This window comes from Lipotes vexillifer, unplaced genomic scaffold, assembly GCF_000442215.2.
Source record: "Lipotes vexillifer unplaced genomic scaffold, Lipotes_vexillifer_v1.1 scaffold98, whole genome shotgun sequence".
Classification (NCBI taxonomy): domain Eukaryota; kingdom Metazoa; phylum Chordata; class Mammalia; order Artiodactyla; family Lipotidae; genus Lipotes; species Lipotes vexillifer.
Genome location: NW_006799611.1, coordinates 1,557,876 through 1,573,857, shown reverse-complemented (window position 1 = coordinate 1,573,857; position 15,982 = coordinate 1,557,876). Strand labels below are relative to the sequence as shown.

Genomic DNA, 15,982 nt, shown 5'->3' with positions numbered 1-15,982 from the left:
GAGGGAGGGATAGAGCGATAGATAGGAAGATAGATAGATGGGCAGGGGGATGGACGGGGGGGAGGCAGCAGCTTGGGAAGGAGGCTGACTTGGACTTAGTGAAAAGGATGGTGTCAGAGGGCACTCAGCTAATGAAATGTGCGGGATTTGTGTGTCTGTGTTTAGCTTTTTTTCTTCTTTTTTTAAAAATTTATTTATTTTATTTATTTTTGGCTACGTTGGGTCTTTGTTGCTGAGCACAGGCTTTCTCTAGTTGGGTGAGCGGGGGCCACTCTTCATTGCGTTGCGTGGGCTTCTCATTGCGGTGGCTTCTCCCGCTGTGGAGCACGGGCTCTAGGTGCTCCGGCTCAGTAGTTGTGGCGCACGGGCTTATTTGCTCCGCGGCATGTGGGATCTTCCCAGACAAGGGCTCAAACCTATGTACCCTGCATTGGCAGGCAGATTCCTAGCCACTGTGCCACGAGGGAAGTCCCTAGCCTTTTTTCCATTAGGCTTTAGCCAGAGTAACTGGCACTTATTAGTGATTGATTCTTATTAGAATGGCAGCTGACATTTATCGGGCTCTTACCAACAGTCAGGCAGAGTGCCAAACACTACTCACACATTCTCTTATTTGGTCCTCACAACAACTCTTTGAGGTGTATGCTGTTTTTACCCCCATTTTATGTATAAAGAAACTGAGGCTTGGGAAGTTCATGGTCAGTAGCAGAGCTGGGTCTGTCTGTGTTTTATCTTTTTTTTTTTTTGGCCCAGCCTCGTGGCATGCGGGATCTTGGTTCCCCGACCAGGGATCAAACCTGTGCCCCCTGCAGTGGAAGTGTGGAGTCTCCCATCACTGGACCTCCAGGGAAGTCCCTGTCTGTTTGTGTTGTTACTGCTAACCTCTCTCCTGGGACAGAATTTTCTCCATAGCCTCCTTGCCAATTGGCCATCCAGCTTCTGCTTGTATACCTCCAGTGACAGGGAGCTCCCTACTCTATAGGGGCCACCTGTCCCACCACTGGGCACCTGAGATGGAAAGCCCCTTCTGGAGTCCTGTCTGCCGTGGGTGGGTCACTCAAGAACAGGCTCCATTTCGGCCGGGGCCTGGCTATGGCTGGCTTTCCACGGCATCTCTTTTCCTGAGAATTATCCAACTCTTTTGTTTTGGGAGTTGAGCTAGGTCCTCCCTTTTTTCCCTTAACAGTCCTTACCTGGTACTCAGCCCTTTACAGCATCATTCGTCACATACTGAGCAAGCCTGAGCAAACTTGATGTTGAAACCATAGAGGTATTTTAATTAGCATTGATCTGGACATCTTAGTCAATTCAATAAGACAAGAAAAAAAAGAGAGAGAGGTATAAATAGAAGATACCAGGAAAGCAAGACACTGTGGTCCCGCCCTGGTGAAGTTCAAAGCACTTTCCCATCTAGCCTCGCCCTTGGCCTTGTCCACCCTGTGAGGCTACCTGTGGGAAGTGCAGGTTCAGAGAGACAAGGAACTTGCCCAGCTGCAGTGCCGTGGAGCGGAGGGAGCTGTGGTCCACCGAGGTCTGGTGGCTTATGGTTTGTTGGGTGTTTGCTTTCCGAATCTTCGTTGATGTTTCTCTGTCCACTTCTCCTTTCTGAATAGTTAAACCTCTGAGGGACAAGGGCCCAGAAAGACTGGACCCCAAGCGTGTTACCTTCCCATCCTCTGAATGGCCTGCAGAGGGACCCGGTAGCTGCTGCTTTGATTCCACTTTTCTGGTCCCCATTTCATGGCACGAAACACATCACAGAAAATTGCCAGTAACACGGGTGGACACACTGTGGGACCCCTGAGCTTGTGAAAGACCCCACTGCCCACCTGACAACTCATAACCCCGGCCACTGACACTCGGGCAGGTGGAACTCCTTTCAGTTATTCAGGCATCATCATTGATAATACAAGCCCCCATCTGCTCAGGCCCTGTGGCTTTACTCGTTTCATTGAATCCTTATGACAACCCGACGGGGTGGGGGGGGTGGGTACCAGTGTTACTCCCATTTTTAGGGCCCAGGAAACTGAAGTTCAGAGAGAATTAAGCCACATGTCCAAAGTCCTATAGTCAGTGAGCAGTGGGGTTAGTATTTGAACTGAGATCAAATTCCAGAACCTTGACACTACACTGTTCTGTGGAAGTGCCCTTCTTGACACAGGAAGGTACTCAGAGATGTTTGTGGAACAGATGAATATTTTCTCACATGTCTGAATCTGTGCATTTCCTGTGTCTCCTGCTTGGCACGCTTGGCATGCTCTCCCTGCCCAAACCTCCTCCTGCACCTTGCCAGCATCCCTTCATGTCTCAGGTGCCGCCTCCTTCTGGAAGCCTTCCCCTACGCTGCAGGCTGGGTTAGCTGCCCCTCCTCTGGGTTCTTCTGCTGCTCCCAGCCCCATTGTAGGTTTTGTTGACAGTCTGTCTCCCTCATTAGACAACAGGGAATGGGTTTGTCTGACTCACTCCTGAATGCCCAGTGGTTGATGAATGAATGAATGAGGGCAACACAAAACCTTTCTCGGCCAGCACGGTGGAGCCCCGGAGACCCTCACTTGTCCTTCGTGCTGCCCCCAGCTCCCATTTTGGTTGATCCTGAGCTGACTGACGGAGGACGTGGATTTCAGGCTGTCCCCAGCGCCCTGCCTCTTGGTGGCTGGTGGGAGGGGCAGGGTGGTGATGCTGGCTGTCAGGCTGGTCATGGAGGAGGGGCTCAGGCAGCAAGTAGTTCTGCCTGGGATCTCAGGGTCTAACTCTAGTCTGGGCGCTGCGGGGAAAGTTGGCGGTGGGTTCTCAAACAGGGGTCCGGGCCTGTGGTGGGCACCCGCCAGCGTGAGGGTGCCGTGGCAGAGTGCCCTGGGCGCCCGGTCCAGCCTCAGCGCTCTGCCCTGTGGGCAGAGAGCAGGCGTGTGTTGAGGGGCACCACGGCCTGGGGGCAGTTTTGACAGATGGCCAGGCCCCAGGCTAAGAGGGCTCAAGCTCCAGTGGGCGTGGCAAGGAAGAAAAGAAGAGCACGCAGGTGAGGGATGTTGCTGAGAAGTTAGTAGGCACGGGGATTGGGTGTGAGCGGGAGGGAGGTTAGTGTTTACAAAATCACCGTCAGCCGCCTCTGTGCCCGGCGTGAGGGAGAAGCTGGTTGTCCCCAGTGCACGGAGGAGGATACTGAGGCTCGGAGTGAGGCACCGGGCCACGGAGCTGGGATTTGTTCTGTGTCTGTCTGGCTCCCAAGCCAGGGCTCTCTGGGGCAGGAGGATGGGGGAAGTGGAGCGGGTGAGCAGTCTAATGAGGCTGGTCCTGCAGGCTGTCTTCAACCTTCCTTTCCATCCTGCATGGCTCTGTTGGCCTGGGGTGTGGCCTGGGGTGTGGCCTTGGCCGTGGCCGGGCCTGGTGCAGGACACCAGCCTCTGGAGACCGATGAGAGTGGTAGTGGTGCAGGGCAGGTGTGGGTGGGCCGGTGCCCCTGCAGGGGGGCCTCGGCACCCCTTCTCCACCTGCCTCAGCTTGGGTCTGTGTTCCCAGAGAGCAGGCACTCCTGGGTCTGGGCTCCCAGAACAAGCCACCAACTGTCGGGTGCCCACAGCCGACACTGGGCTCTGTCAGGCGGGGAGGGAGGGGCTGGAGGGGATGAGAGGGCCTTTGTTTCCTTCTGTTTGTGTCAAGATGGGAATTGACTTCCTACCACTAAGGCGGCCTCCTCGAGGTGTAAGGGAAGGGCAGCCCCTGGCGGGTGCCGGACTGCGGTCTGCCTTTGGAGGGTGGGGCATTTCCCTGGGCCTCCATTTCGCCCCCCCTTCCATCCCCCTCCTTCCTCTGAGCATGCTCTCCCACCAGACCTGGGTCGCTGAGCCGTGGTTAAATATTTGCTAACCGAGAAGAGCTTTAAAGGCAGCTTTGTAAGGGATCCTGGCCGGCCCCTCCTGGTCCCACTGCCTTGCCCCAAAGCTGCCTTCGTGCTGGGAGGCCCGGCTATACCCTGCTCAGCCTCCCTCCCAGGCCTCCGGGGCCGCCATTGTGGCATCCGAAACTGGGTGACCTTCCACCGCGGGTTGTTCATTCAGCGCTCGTTTGTCGAGCACCCGTCTGGGCCAGACGTGAGCCTGGCACTGGGTCTCTGTGTCACCACCGCCCCCCTGCCCCCCCACAGACGGTCACGGTGGTTGCAAAAACCACCAAGGCTGTGGTGGTGGAAACTTCGGGGCACTGGACCTGCCCTGGCGGGGGTGGCCCTGAGGAGGTGATGTCCAAGCTGGGGGAGGAGATGGCCAGGCGCAGAGGGTGGGCTCAGGGAGAGGCTTCCAGGCCAGAGACCCAAGACCAGAGGCAGTTTTTCTCACTGGGTGCTGAAGGCCCAGACTCCTCTCCCCAGGCTGCTCTCAGGAGGAGCTGGGCCACTGACAAGGCTAGGGGGCCCTGGCTGCCTCTTCCCCACTCCCCCAGCCTTGGTTTCCCCATCTGTCCAACGGTGAGCTTGGACTTGATCTCGGAGGGCCCTTCCCAGGTCCGGTGGCCTGTTTTCAGCGTATGTGCCTGGCCCATTAAGGAGGGAACACGCTAGGGCAGGGGTTCCACAGGTGCTGAAGGTTAGGATCACAGCCACGAAACTTTACAAGGCTCACGTGGCCCTTTGTTAGCAGCAAAACCAACATCTCCTGAGGGCGCTTTGACTGTTAACGATAGAAGCTAACATCTCCCGAGGACCCCTAGTCACTGAGTGAGGAGGAAGGAGGACACTATCACCTTATGCCTGTTTTACAGACGAGGAAACTAAGGCCCAGAGAGGCCATTCTGAGCTCCGGGTTTGCCTCTTGCCTCGAGCTTGGCCCCAGAACACACCAGCCTCTGTGAGAAACCCTCTCTCCTCTCCCAAGGCTGTTGCCGCGCTGAGCTCCTGGGATACAGACGTGACCGAGATGCCACCCTGACCTGGGGAGCTGCCAGGCGAGTGGGGAAATGTTGCCAGAGAGTCAACAGGGACTCCTGACTTGCACAGTTCTAGGTACTGGGGTAGCGTGGCGAACAGAGGCTGGCTTGGCTTCATGTCCCGGCTTTGCTCTCGCCTGTGTGATGCTGGGGAAATCACTTCACGTTTCTGAGCCTCCGTTGCCTCATCTATAAATGGGTTTAACAATAAATCTGGGTGAGGGTTGAATGAAATAATGTTGACGATAACTGCTACCGTAGATGGGAGCTGCCTTCGTGCCTGGCATTGGGCTAAATGTTACATGCATTAGCTCATGCCCCACTTATTATTATAATTACGTGCAAATGGGAAACTGCAAAGCATTGTGATGGAGGAGGTGATGTCTGAGTAGGGCCCTGAAGGGTGGCTAAGGGTCTGAACTGTGGAAAAGAGGGGGAAGGGAGCTTCAGGCAGAGGGCACAGCACAAGTGACAGCGTGGAGGTGGGAAGGTGGGACACTGGGGAGGGAGGGAGGTTTGAGATCCTGAAACTGACTTGGCGTGATGTTTGCGGGCGGCAGTGTGCCAGGCCCCGTGGCAGGTGCTGAGAATTCGGTGATGGATGAGCCTTGGTCTCTGGGGTCCCGCGAGATCCTTTACAGAGTGCTTCGCGTGACTGTCTCCGGTATGTTTCCACCGCCCAGAGAGCCTGGGTTCGAGTCCCAGCTTGGATTTGGGGTTCTCCACTTGACAGCTGGCTGGTCTTGGACAAGCCACTGGGCCTTACAGCCTCTGTGTCCTCAGTGGGGGTGATACCTGTACCCACTTGCTAGGGCTGTTGCCAGGGCTCAAAGTGTGGCAAATCCCCCTGTAGGGTGCTGGGCGTCACCAGCCGGCATCTTGCTTCACCAGCTGTGTGAGGCCGGGTAGGCTCCTTAGCTGCCCCATGCTTCCGTTTCCCCCTCTGTCCTCGGGGGTGATGAGGACCCTCCTTCTCAGGGCTGTCTTTTTTTTTTTTTTGACAGTTTGCTTTATTTATTTATTTATGGCTGTGTTAGGTCTTCGTTTCTGTGCGAGGGCTTTTCTCTCTAGTTGTGGCAAGCGGGGGCCACTCTTCATCGTGGTGCGCGGGCCTCTCACTCTCGCGGCCTCTCTTGTTGCGGAGCACAGGCTCCAGACGCGCAGGCTCAGTAGTTGTGGCTCACGGGCCCAGTTGCTCCGTGGCATGTGGGATCTTCCCAGACCAGGGCTCGAACCCGTGTTCCCTGCATTAGCAGGCAGATTCTCAACCACTGCGCCACCAGGGAAGCCCCCTCAGGGCTGTCTTGATGTCCCACGTGAAGCACAGAGCCGGCGCACTGTCAGGTGTCCGTTGTTACCGGGCCTTGGCGTGCTGGGGGCTGCTGGATTATGGAGTGAGACTTTTCCTTGTTCATAACTGGCCCCAGGGAAGGGGTGACCCAGCAGAGGGTCCCTGCGGGGCACCTGAGGCCGGCAGGGAGGAAGCCTCGAGGGTGGCAGCCACCTTCCCCAGGAGGAAGGACAGCATGGTGCACGTTCTCATGGCCACGGGACCCAGCCGCGGCCCCGGGTTGGGCATCCCTTTCTGTGCTGAGGAATCTCTGGGTGCGGAGCTGTGGTGCTCATTGGGGACGGCGGCTCCCCACCGGGGCGGGGCGGGGCCCCTGGCTCAGGACCTCTGCCTCTGGCCTCTCACTCGGGGCTTCCTTCCTGTTCCTCCTTTGTGCCAGGTCCTGTCCCAGATGCTTTATATCACCCAAAGCAGAAGCAGCGTTTTTTCACTACTCGTCTCTTTTCTCATGTAAGTCTCTATTATTGTAGAGGTCCCACCCAGCCTGGGGACATCCCGGGGGAAGGGATGGTGCAGTGGAGAGTGAGAAGGGAGGGGTGTCCCTGACCCGGAGGGACCCCATGGGGAGGAAGGGCACCCAGGCGTCTGCAGGCACGTCAAGGAGCTTGATCTTTGTCATAAAGGCAGTGGGAACCGTGGAAATTTTTGAGCAGGGGAGATTCAGGGTGAGAGCTGTAACTGAAAGATCCCCATGGTCCCTGTGTGTGGGAAGGATCAGAGGGAAACGGGACCTGAGGGGGTAGAAATTTGGAGGCCGTGGCAGGGGTACGATGGGAGGGGCCTGGTGTGGAGGTGGGCTGAGCTGTACTGGCCTCTCGACCAGCCGCTGGGCAGCTGGGACGCCCTCCTCACCCTGATGGCCTTGCTCTGGGGAGCAGGACACGGCTGGGGTGGGAATCCTCTTGGCTCCAGAAGGCGGATGACCCTGGATCAGTCCCTTGCCCTCGCTGGGTGCTGTCCCCGTTATGGACAAGGACTGGCCTGGGCCAGGGGCACCCAGCTGTCCTGTCCCCTCCTGGCTCTGGCTCTGGCTCTTCAGGGTTCCAGCTGCTGGTTCAGGCTCTTCTCACGGGTGGGCTGCCAGCCCTCCTCTCCTGCTGGCCGATGGAGCCTGTCATTACCCGCCTTCCGCCAGCTTCGCCCCCTGATTACAGGAGCCCCATCGGCCTTTCTGCCGGCAGCCACCCACAGGGCCAGTGCTGTGGGGTGCCTCAGGGGCTGGCAGTCTGGAAGGTGGGGGTGAGATGCATTTGCCCAAACTTTTGTTCCCTGTTAACACTCAAGACTGTTCTGGGTCCATATAATTTATAAGCTGTGTGTCCTTGGAGGAATCACTTAAACTCTCTGAATTTCAGTTTTCTACTCTGTAAAGTGGGGACAACACATAGAGTAACTCGTGTAATGTGTAGCGCCATCCTGGGTCCAGAGAAGCTGCTGAGCGAGTGGCTGTTGCTGTTATGTGTTAGTAATAATAATAGGGGGTGTTGAGCAGAAAGGCCCTGGGCCGGGCACTGAGGGCTGGCATGCTGACCCAGCTCTGTCAGGACATGCTGTGTGACCCTAGCAGAGTGTCTCCACTGCTCTGGACCTCAGGCTTTCCTGGCTGTGCCAGGCAGATGATGGAGATGGTGGTACTTCGGACAACTCTGTGACACAGGGAAACTCAGTCCCTGTCCCCACTCTGCCTCTGCTGTCCCTTTGGCTCTGGGGTGGGTGGAGTTGGTATCCCCGGTCGCCTCCCCCACCTTCCCGCCCCGGGCTTGATCCCCTGGGCTCTGGGAACCAGGCAGGCAGGTTGTGGCCCTGCCCCACCCTACAGGGGGCTGCCCTCCTGGTTTCAGTCGGCAAATCTCTCAGCCCTGATACGGGGCCCGGGCTCTTGGGTGAGGTGTGTCCCTGGAGCCCACTGGAGGGACCGGATGAGCCAGGGACGGGTCTGGCACAGTGCCCTCAGCTTGGGCCAATCCAGGGCTGGGACCAGCGTGAAGCCCTCATGGCTGGCACAGGGCTGATGTGATCTTGGCTGGAGAGCGTCCTCTTCGTCTTGGTGCCTTGTCAGTGTAGAGGGGGTCCCAGATCTGGGCTCAGATCCTGCCTCTGCTGCTTCCCGGCTGAGGGACTTGGCAGTTCTCTGGGGCTCCATCTCCTCGCCTTAAACATTCCTTCAATTCAGACACCACCTGCCCCAGGGCTGAGTTGAGGATTGGGGGGGATGATCGAGGTAAGAGGCTTAGCACAGGTATGGCGTGTGCTGGGCTTGGGAGGGCCATGAGAAGGCAAAGCATCTCCTTAGCTTGGCACTGGAGGCTCTCGGAATGTACCTTTCTGGGCCCTTGCTCCGAGGACCTCTGTACTCCTTCCTCCCATCCTGAGCTCAGCAAGCCCCTCCTCTCTGAGTACAGTGGCCCCCAGAGTAACCAGGGAACTTCAGGCCACCTTGGGGCCTCCCCAGTTCTGGCCCAGCCCCCGCTCTCCGAGTGCAGGAAGTGGTGTGATCCTTAACTTGTCAGTTTGGAAGATCAGAGATTAACATTCTTCTGGCTGCCTTGCCTGCTGGTGGTGCTGGTCCTGGGGTTGGGCGGGGACAGGCCAGGGTTTGCTCCGCCTGTTTCAAGGGCCTCTCCCTGGGTTAGAGGAACCTTAGACAAGAGGCACTTTACAGGAGCCCCCATTAGCAGCATGCCTCCTCCTTGCCAGGGTGAGGTGCATTATGCTCGTTAGCCCATTGATCTTATAACCTGATCAGGCAGATACTGTTGTGCTGTTCTGCAGAGGGGGAAACAGAGGCTCAGAGAGGGGATGTACCTTGGCCAAGGTCACACAGCTAGTTGGTAGCAGAGCTGGAACTTGAGCCCAGAGCCTGAATGCCCAGTGGAGACGGTGCCGTGTTTGCAAGTGGGGGTGATGCTGGGTCTTGCTGCACCGCCCACCCCCAGTTCTTCTGTCCAGCCCGAGGGGGGCTGTGGTCAGCTTCCACTCAGAGCTGACTCACCAGCAGCTCAGAAATAGTGCTGAGGGCTTCCCTGGTGGCACAGTGGTTGAGAATCCGCCTGCCAATGCAGAGGACACGGGTTCGAGCCCTGGTCCGGGAAGATCCCACGTGACGCGGAGCAACTAAGCCCGTGCCCTACAACTACTGAGCCCGCGTGCCGCAGCTGCTAGAGCCCGCGTGCCGCAACTACTGAAGCCCGCGCACCTAGAGCCCGTGCTCCACAACGAGAGAAGCCACCGCAGTGAGAAGCCTGCACACTGCAACGAGGGGTAGCACCCGCTCGCCACAACTAGAGAAAGCCCGCGTGCAGGAGCAAAGACCCAACATGGCCAAAAATAAATAAATAAAATAAATAAATTTATACAAAAAAGAAATGGTGCTGAGGCCAGCATCCCAGTCAGCTCCTGGGGCAAGCCCAGCACTGATTAGCTAATCTTTGAGATTTTAGATCAGCTGAGCCTATAGGGATCCACCCACACATTTTGCAAGTAGGAAGATTGAGGTCCACAGAAGATTGACAAATGAGGACCCAGTAGGAGTGAAGTTTCCCTGCCAGCTCCGACCAGGTAGGGGCTGGAGAACCCAGACTTCAGTCTAGGGCCTTAGTCACCAGCTGTGTGACCTTGGGAAAGTCATTTTGCCTTTCTGAACCTCGGTTTCCTCATCTGTAGAATGGGGATTGTAAAGCCTGTGTTGCCTGCCTCTAGGGAACAGGCAGAGATCCAGCAAGAAAGTGTAGGGCAGAGCCTTGGAAATGGTGTTGGGAATGAAGAGGCTTCAAGAGGTGGGGGAATGTGTAGGCTTTGATGTGAGACTAGGTTTGAAACCCACCTGTTTCCCCTTTTAGGCCGAGTGTCTTTTTTTTTTTGGCTGTGCTGCATTTATGGGATTTTAGTTCTCCAACTAGGGATTGAAGCGGGGCTCTCAGCAGTGAGAGTGTGGAGTCCTAACCACTGGACCGCCAGGGAATTCCCTAGGCTAAGTGTCTTTCAGAAGGTCTCCAAGTCACCCTGAGCCTCAGTTTCCTTACCTATAAAGTGGGGGTGACAATCTGTCAGCATTACCTGAGCTCTTGAACAGACACAAGTCCTCAGTGGAAAGGCACCCCAGTCAACTCTGGGAGTTAGTTCTGGGGGCAGAGTCAGGAAGACTGGCTGGTAAGGAGGCCCCTCTAGGTCACCCTCGATGGTCCCAAAGGGTACAGGCTTTGGAGACGTGGTTCCAGTCATCTGGGGGGCAGAGCCATCCTAAGAACCAGAGATACAGATGCAAGATCCCTTATTCAACCAGCTCGCCAAAAGACTCCAAAACAGCCCCTGGGGCGGCAGGCAGGGGGAGAGAGGTTGAGAGAGCCAGAGAGATTGAGAGAGAATGTGTGTGTGTGTGTGTGTGTGTGTGTGTGTGTGTGTGTGTGTGTGTGTGTGTGTGTCTGCGTGTATTTCTCCCTGGCCTCCATGTCCTGGGCGTGTGTGTGTGTGCGTGCGTGCGTGTGTGTATTTCTCCCTGGCCTCCATGTCCTGGCGTGTGTGTGTGTGTGTGTGTGTGTGTGTGTGTGTGTGTGTGTGTGTGTGTGTGTGTCTGCGTGTCTGCGTGTATTTCTCCCTGGCCTCCATGTCCTGGGCATGTGTGTGTGTGTCTGCATGTATTTCTCCCTGGCCTCCATGTCCTGGGCAGTGGCCTCTTCAAATCTGAGTGGAGCCCACTGCCTTCATGCTGTGGATGTTGCATGGAGGTGGAGGCCCTGGGTGGCAGTGGCTCCCTGAGGTCGCAGAGCACAGTGGTGGCTGCACACAGATTCCCAGAATTCATGAGCTGTCCTCTTGGTTTCATAAGGGTATCAGGACCCCCGCAGGTAGTCCCATGACAACCCCACGTAAGTGCTCAGGAGCTTTTGTTGACTGATGAGTGAGATGACCTTTCGTGAGCCATTAATCTTTCTGGACCTTGGTTTATCCACCTGTAAATGGAGGGTTTATTTACCTGTATTCACCTCGGGGCCATCTGAAGACTCTGTGTGTGTGTGTGTGTGTGTGTGTGTGTCGGGCCCTGTGTCTGAGTGGGATGAGCTTACCTCCTAATTCTGCAGGATGTGCTGGCAAAGGGGCACAAGAGGGCCCAGTGATTGGTTCTGGACTCTCGCAGAGGCTGAAGATTATGCCAAGGGAGCCCCACCAGGGTCAGGTGGGAACCTGGGTTCCTGCATGGTCCTTGCACCTGTCCAGGTGTTCCCACCCCCTTACCCTTGCCTGTGCAGTTCCTTCCTCCTAGGGAGCGTTCCCTTTTTCAGGTCTTTGTTGAAGACCTGCTGATCCTTATCATTATTATTATTTTGCGATTCTCTTCCTGCTTCTTTTTTTAAAAAGTCTTTATTGGATTTTTTCAAACTGTGAAAGTTATGCCTGCTAATAAAACTTTCAAACAGTGCTTACTGTTGTTTCGAGCTGAGCATGATGGTTATGATTAGTAGTAACATTTATGGAGGTCCTGAACTGGACCCATCTGTTATGCCCATTTTATAGATGGGGTACTTGAAGTTCTGAGAGAGCTAGGCAGCTTGTGGGGCTGGGTCTTCAGAACTGGGATTCTGAACTCACAGGGCCTGGGGCTGGAGGGCAGGCTCTGTCAGTAACCCCCCTACCTTCTTATCCTAGAGCATCTGGGTCTGAGTGCAGGAAAGGAGGGAGGATGTGTGAGAAAGTGTGGAGGGTGGGTGAGGCCGGCACTCATCCTCAGACTGCTCCAGCCCAGCCCCTCTCCGTAGCTCCCAACAGCAACTGCATCGCTACAACTAGCCAGGGCCTCCCAGTTCCCGGGCCAGGGACCCCTGCAGTCGCCCTGCCTCTGGAGAGGGGCCACAACCCACTTCTCCTCTGCCCGCTGCGAGGAGGGATGCCCTGTGGGGCCCTGTGGACAGTGGTCAGAGCCGGGACCAGGAGGGGGTCAGCAGGCTGTGGCTAGAACCCTGGCTGCCTCGGTCTGGCTCTGCGGCCTCAGGTGAGCCCCTCACCCTCTCTGGCTCACAGTCCCCTTTGGGCTGATGAGGCCCCGAATCCCTGGCATGTGGTGTCTCCCGAAGCCTTGGGAAGAGGCAGGAAGAGCTGGTACAGGTAGGTGTGGAGGAGAGAGGGGCGCCTGAGGCCTCGGGGACCACCCGTGGGCACCCGGGCAGGAACGCGTGGTGGGATTCGAGTCAATAAACCCCTCTGGCAGCTCCGGGGAGATCGCCGCTGCAGGGTGGCGAGGAGGGAGAGAGTGGGGTGCTGAGCAGGCCTTGCAGGGAGGGGGCTGCCTGGGCCGTGGCCCCCGAGCTCAGCAGGCAGGAGGTGCCTCTCCAGGGCTGCAGTGCCGCCTGCACCCTCCTGCGCAGCGTCCAGCCAGAGAGGCTGCTGGGGGACTCTGTTCGGGGCTCCTCCTCTGGGAGCCCTTTGTTCCTGGAGGGGACTGGACCCCCTCCCCTCCCTGCCTCTCCGAGGTCTTTCCAGCCCTGACACCTAGGCCCCCCTGCACAGTCCCCTGAGTCCTCATCCTCTGCCTTCCTGTGGCACCTCCTCTGTACCAGCACGTGGCAGTTCCTCCCAAGTTGCCTTAGGACATCTCTCAAGAATGTGCTCCTGGCTGCCAAGAAGCCATCCCGCGGCCCTCTTCCGTCACGGTCTTCCCTTTCCAGCGCTCTCTCTGCTGCCAAACCTGAGCTGAGCTACCCAGTTCCCTGGCGCTGCCGGGCCCCTCCTCCTGTAGCCCCTAACCTCTCACCCAGCGGGCGGGTAGCGGCGTCCGCAGCCCCTGGGGCGTGGCGTGGGGTGGGCACTCAGTAACCGCTTGCTGAGTGGGCAGCCCCCTTGCTCAGCCCCTGCCTGTGCCAGGCCCGCCCTCCTGGGCTTTGCACTCAGTCCTTAGAGACCAGCCTCCCTCCCTATCCCAATTCATTCAGCTCCCAGGTTGGAGAGCAGATTGGGGTACTGAGAGACCCCACACTGTCTGATCTGTTTGGTTCTGGAATCTCAGGTAGCAAAGAGTTTATCTGAAAGCAGGTCCAGGTCTATACGGTTCTCGAGTTTGGGTAGCAAGGCATGCCTGTGATGGCGGTAGGGTGAAATCAGGGCTGCTGCAGCCTGTTTGGGGGCACAGCGCCCATGGGGCTGTCTTCTCGTTTCCTGCTCCTTTGAGCGAAGCAACCCATATTTCTGTACCCTCTCCCCTCTCCACCCTGTGCCGGGTGACTTCCCCTCTCCCACTCCTCGTGCCCTCTGCTCCTGGACCCTGGTCCCACAGCATCACTTGGATACTCTTCTGCGTCCCGACGGGAGAGGCCAAGAATGAATTTCCTTCTCACCTCCTACTCTGCCCGTCAGCCTGGATGCATCAGGCCTGTCAGTCTCACCTCCGTTTTCTGTCTCCATCTGGGTCACCTCGTTCTCTTTTTCACTTCCTCGGTCTGCCCTGGCTTCCTCTTCAACCCACAGTCCCGCCCAACGTGGGCCTCGGTGTGCCCCTCGATGGGGCGATGCCTGGACCTTCTGGCTGGGCCCTTCCCTGCCAGGACGTGATGCCTGGGCTTAGCTGACCCAGCAGCTGAGAACATGCTGGGAGTCAGACAGACCTGGGTTTGAGTCCCGACACAGGATGGCAGCTTCCTCCTGGGCCTGGCTTCCCAAGCATCAGGGCATATTCTAGCCCTTCTGGAAATAATGCTGTGTCTGAGGCTGGGTGCATCAGGGCTGAGTCAGGCATCCTAGAGCTGTTGCTGAAGGACCCTTGAGATCCGAGGGCCAAGCCTACCCATGCTGCGTGCTGGGAGAGTGCCCGCTGGCTGTCCGGCAGTTTGAGGCAGAGCTGGGGCAAAACCCTGGGCTGGAGGCTGAGAACCTGGCTCTCCGATGCTGGGTCTGCAAGCCTCCTCATCCTTAACATGGGAAAACAATAGCACTGACTCCCTAGGGTTTTTGTGAAGATTCTTTGAGATCCTGCATGTGAAAGTTGCCCACCCACTGGCTTGGGTTAGCACTCAATAAAAGGGAGCGATTATGATGACGATTACATGTTTTATCAGTATTGTTGTTGTCTACGGTCCTGTTTTCTCTCTTTGGCTCCAGTGCATTACCTCGTCTTCCCCCACCCCTAGCCCGCCTCATCATTTTTCAAAACAATTCCCGTGGTGTTTGAGAGAGCTCTGGTTGTTTATAGTTTTTAAAAAATAGGCATTCAAAGCAAATTCCTCATATGTTCTCCCCTTCCTCCCCCCCAAACAGAATCTGAACAGACATGAGCTCATTCCAGGAAAGGGGAGCACAGGCCTGTGGAGAGGGACCCATGGGTTGAGCCGCCTCTGGAAGGAGTGGAGGGAGTGGGCCTGCCTGAGACCCTAGGTGTGGGATGTGGCACCTGCTCTCAGCCTTCCTCCCCAGCCACCACCTCCTGGCTGGGCCCCAGGACTGCATTCCAGTTATGCCACTCACTAGCTGTGTGACCTTGTGCCAGTGACTTAACCTCTCTGAGTCTCGGTGTCCTCTGTAACTGGGGATAACACCAGCCGTACCCCATAGAGCTATTGAGAGGATTAAATGAAATGCTGTCCTAGCTGGGTGCCCTCAGTATCCAGAGGCCAGCCATGGGAGGGACGGCATCACATCAGCCCCTTCTCTGAGAAAGGAACAGGTCTTTGGAACCTGGAATCCAAGACTGTCCAAGGTGGTAGGGCCTGTCCATTATTGAGTCTGGACCTCACGGTGTGCAGGGGGAAACTGAGGCCCAGAGAGGGGAGCCGCACAGTGGGTCAGCACGAACCCCAGGGCAGGACTCGAGCTGCAGCTACTCAGGACCGGGAAGCCTTGCCCAAGGAGAAGGCGCCCTCGGCATGGGTTACAGCCCTCTCTGGATCTCAGTTTCTTCATCAAGCCAGTGAAAGCAAAGGGGTTGTTAACTTGGTAGATGAGTTGATTTTAGAATGTTTATTTTTTTATTGTGAAAAGAATCATGCTCATAAAATAGTTCAAATGCTATACAAGTGAATAAAGCAGAAAATGAAATTTGCTCTCTGCTTCTCATTCCCACACCCAGCTGTGCCGCCCTTAACAGCCTGGAGTGCTGCCTTCCGGACCTCTTTCTGGAGGTCTCCAAGCATAAATAACTCATACGCACATGCAGGAATAATTTTAAGTGAGATGATATTCAGTGTGGGATTCCGTAGCACTGTTTTCTTTACATGGCCGAGTACGGACACCTTCCCTTTGTTGGTACCTGTACCCAGGTCCCCTTAATCTTCTGACCGTCCTGGGTGAACTGCTAGGTATTGAATCATTCCCCACGTGCACAATTGGCTTGTTTCTGGTGATTTCTGGCAACCTGCTGACCCTGCTGTCCTTGTGTGAGTTCTGTGGGCTGGATTCCTACAGGAGCAAGTACAGCATCAAAGGGCACCCATGCACCCTTGGAACTGTGCACGCAGCTGTGGTCCCCCTCCAAAAAGGCCGTCCCAACTTCCCACTCCCCCAGATCTGGTTAAGGTGCCTGTTCTCGTCCTGGCTGGTCCTGGCTGGTCTGACAGGGGAAAACAGAATCTTGGTTCCGCTTTGCGTTTGTTCGCTGGCTGGTGAGGCCGAGCGTCTTTTCACATGTCTGTTGGTTTCTCGTGTCTTTGGTGGTTTCTCTGTCAGGGTCGTTGCCCTTTTCCCCCGCCCAGAGGCTCACCCACGTGTGTGTGTGTGTGTGTGTGTGTGTGTGTG

At 56.5% G+C, this 15,982-nt stretch overlaps 1 protein-coding gene across 1 annotated transcript in view; it reads left to right on the top strand.

Moving 5' to 3' along the window:
* The window catches only part of NIBAN2 (niban apoptosis regulator 2), a 51,805-nt gene that overhangs the window by 15,898 nt on the left and 19,925 nt on the right, over positions 1 to 15,982 (top strand). The gene's annotated exons all lie outside the window — the stretch shown is intronic.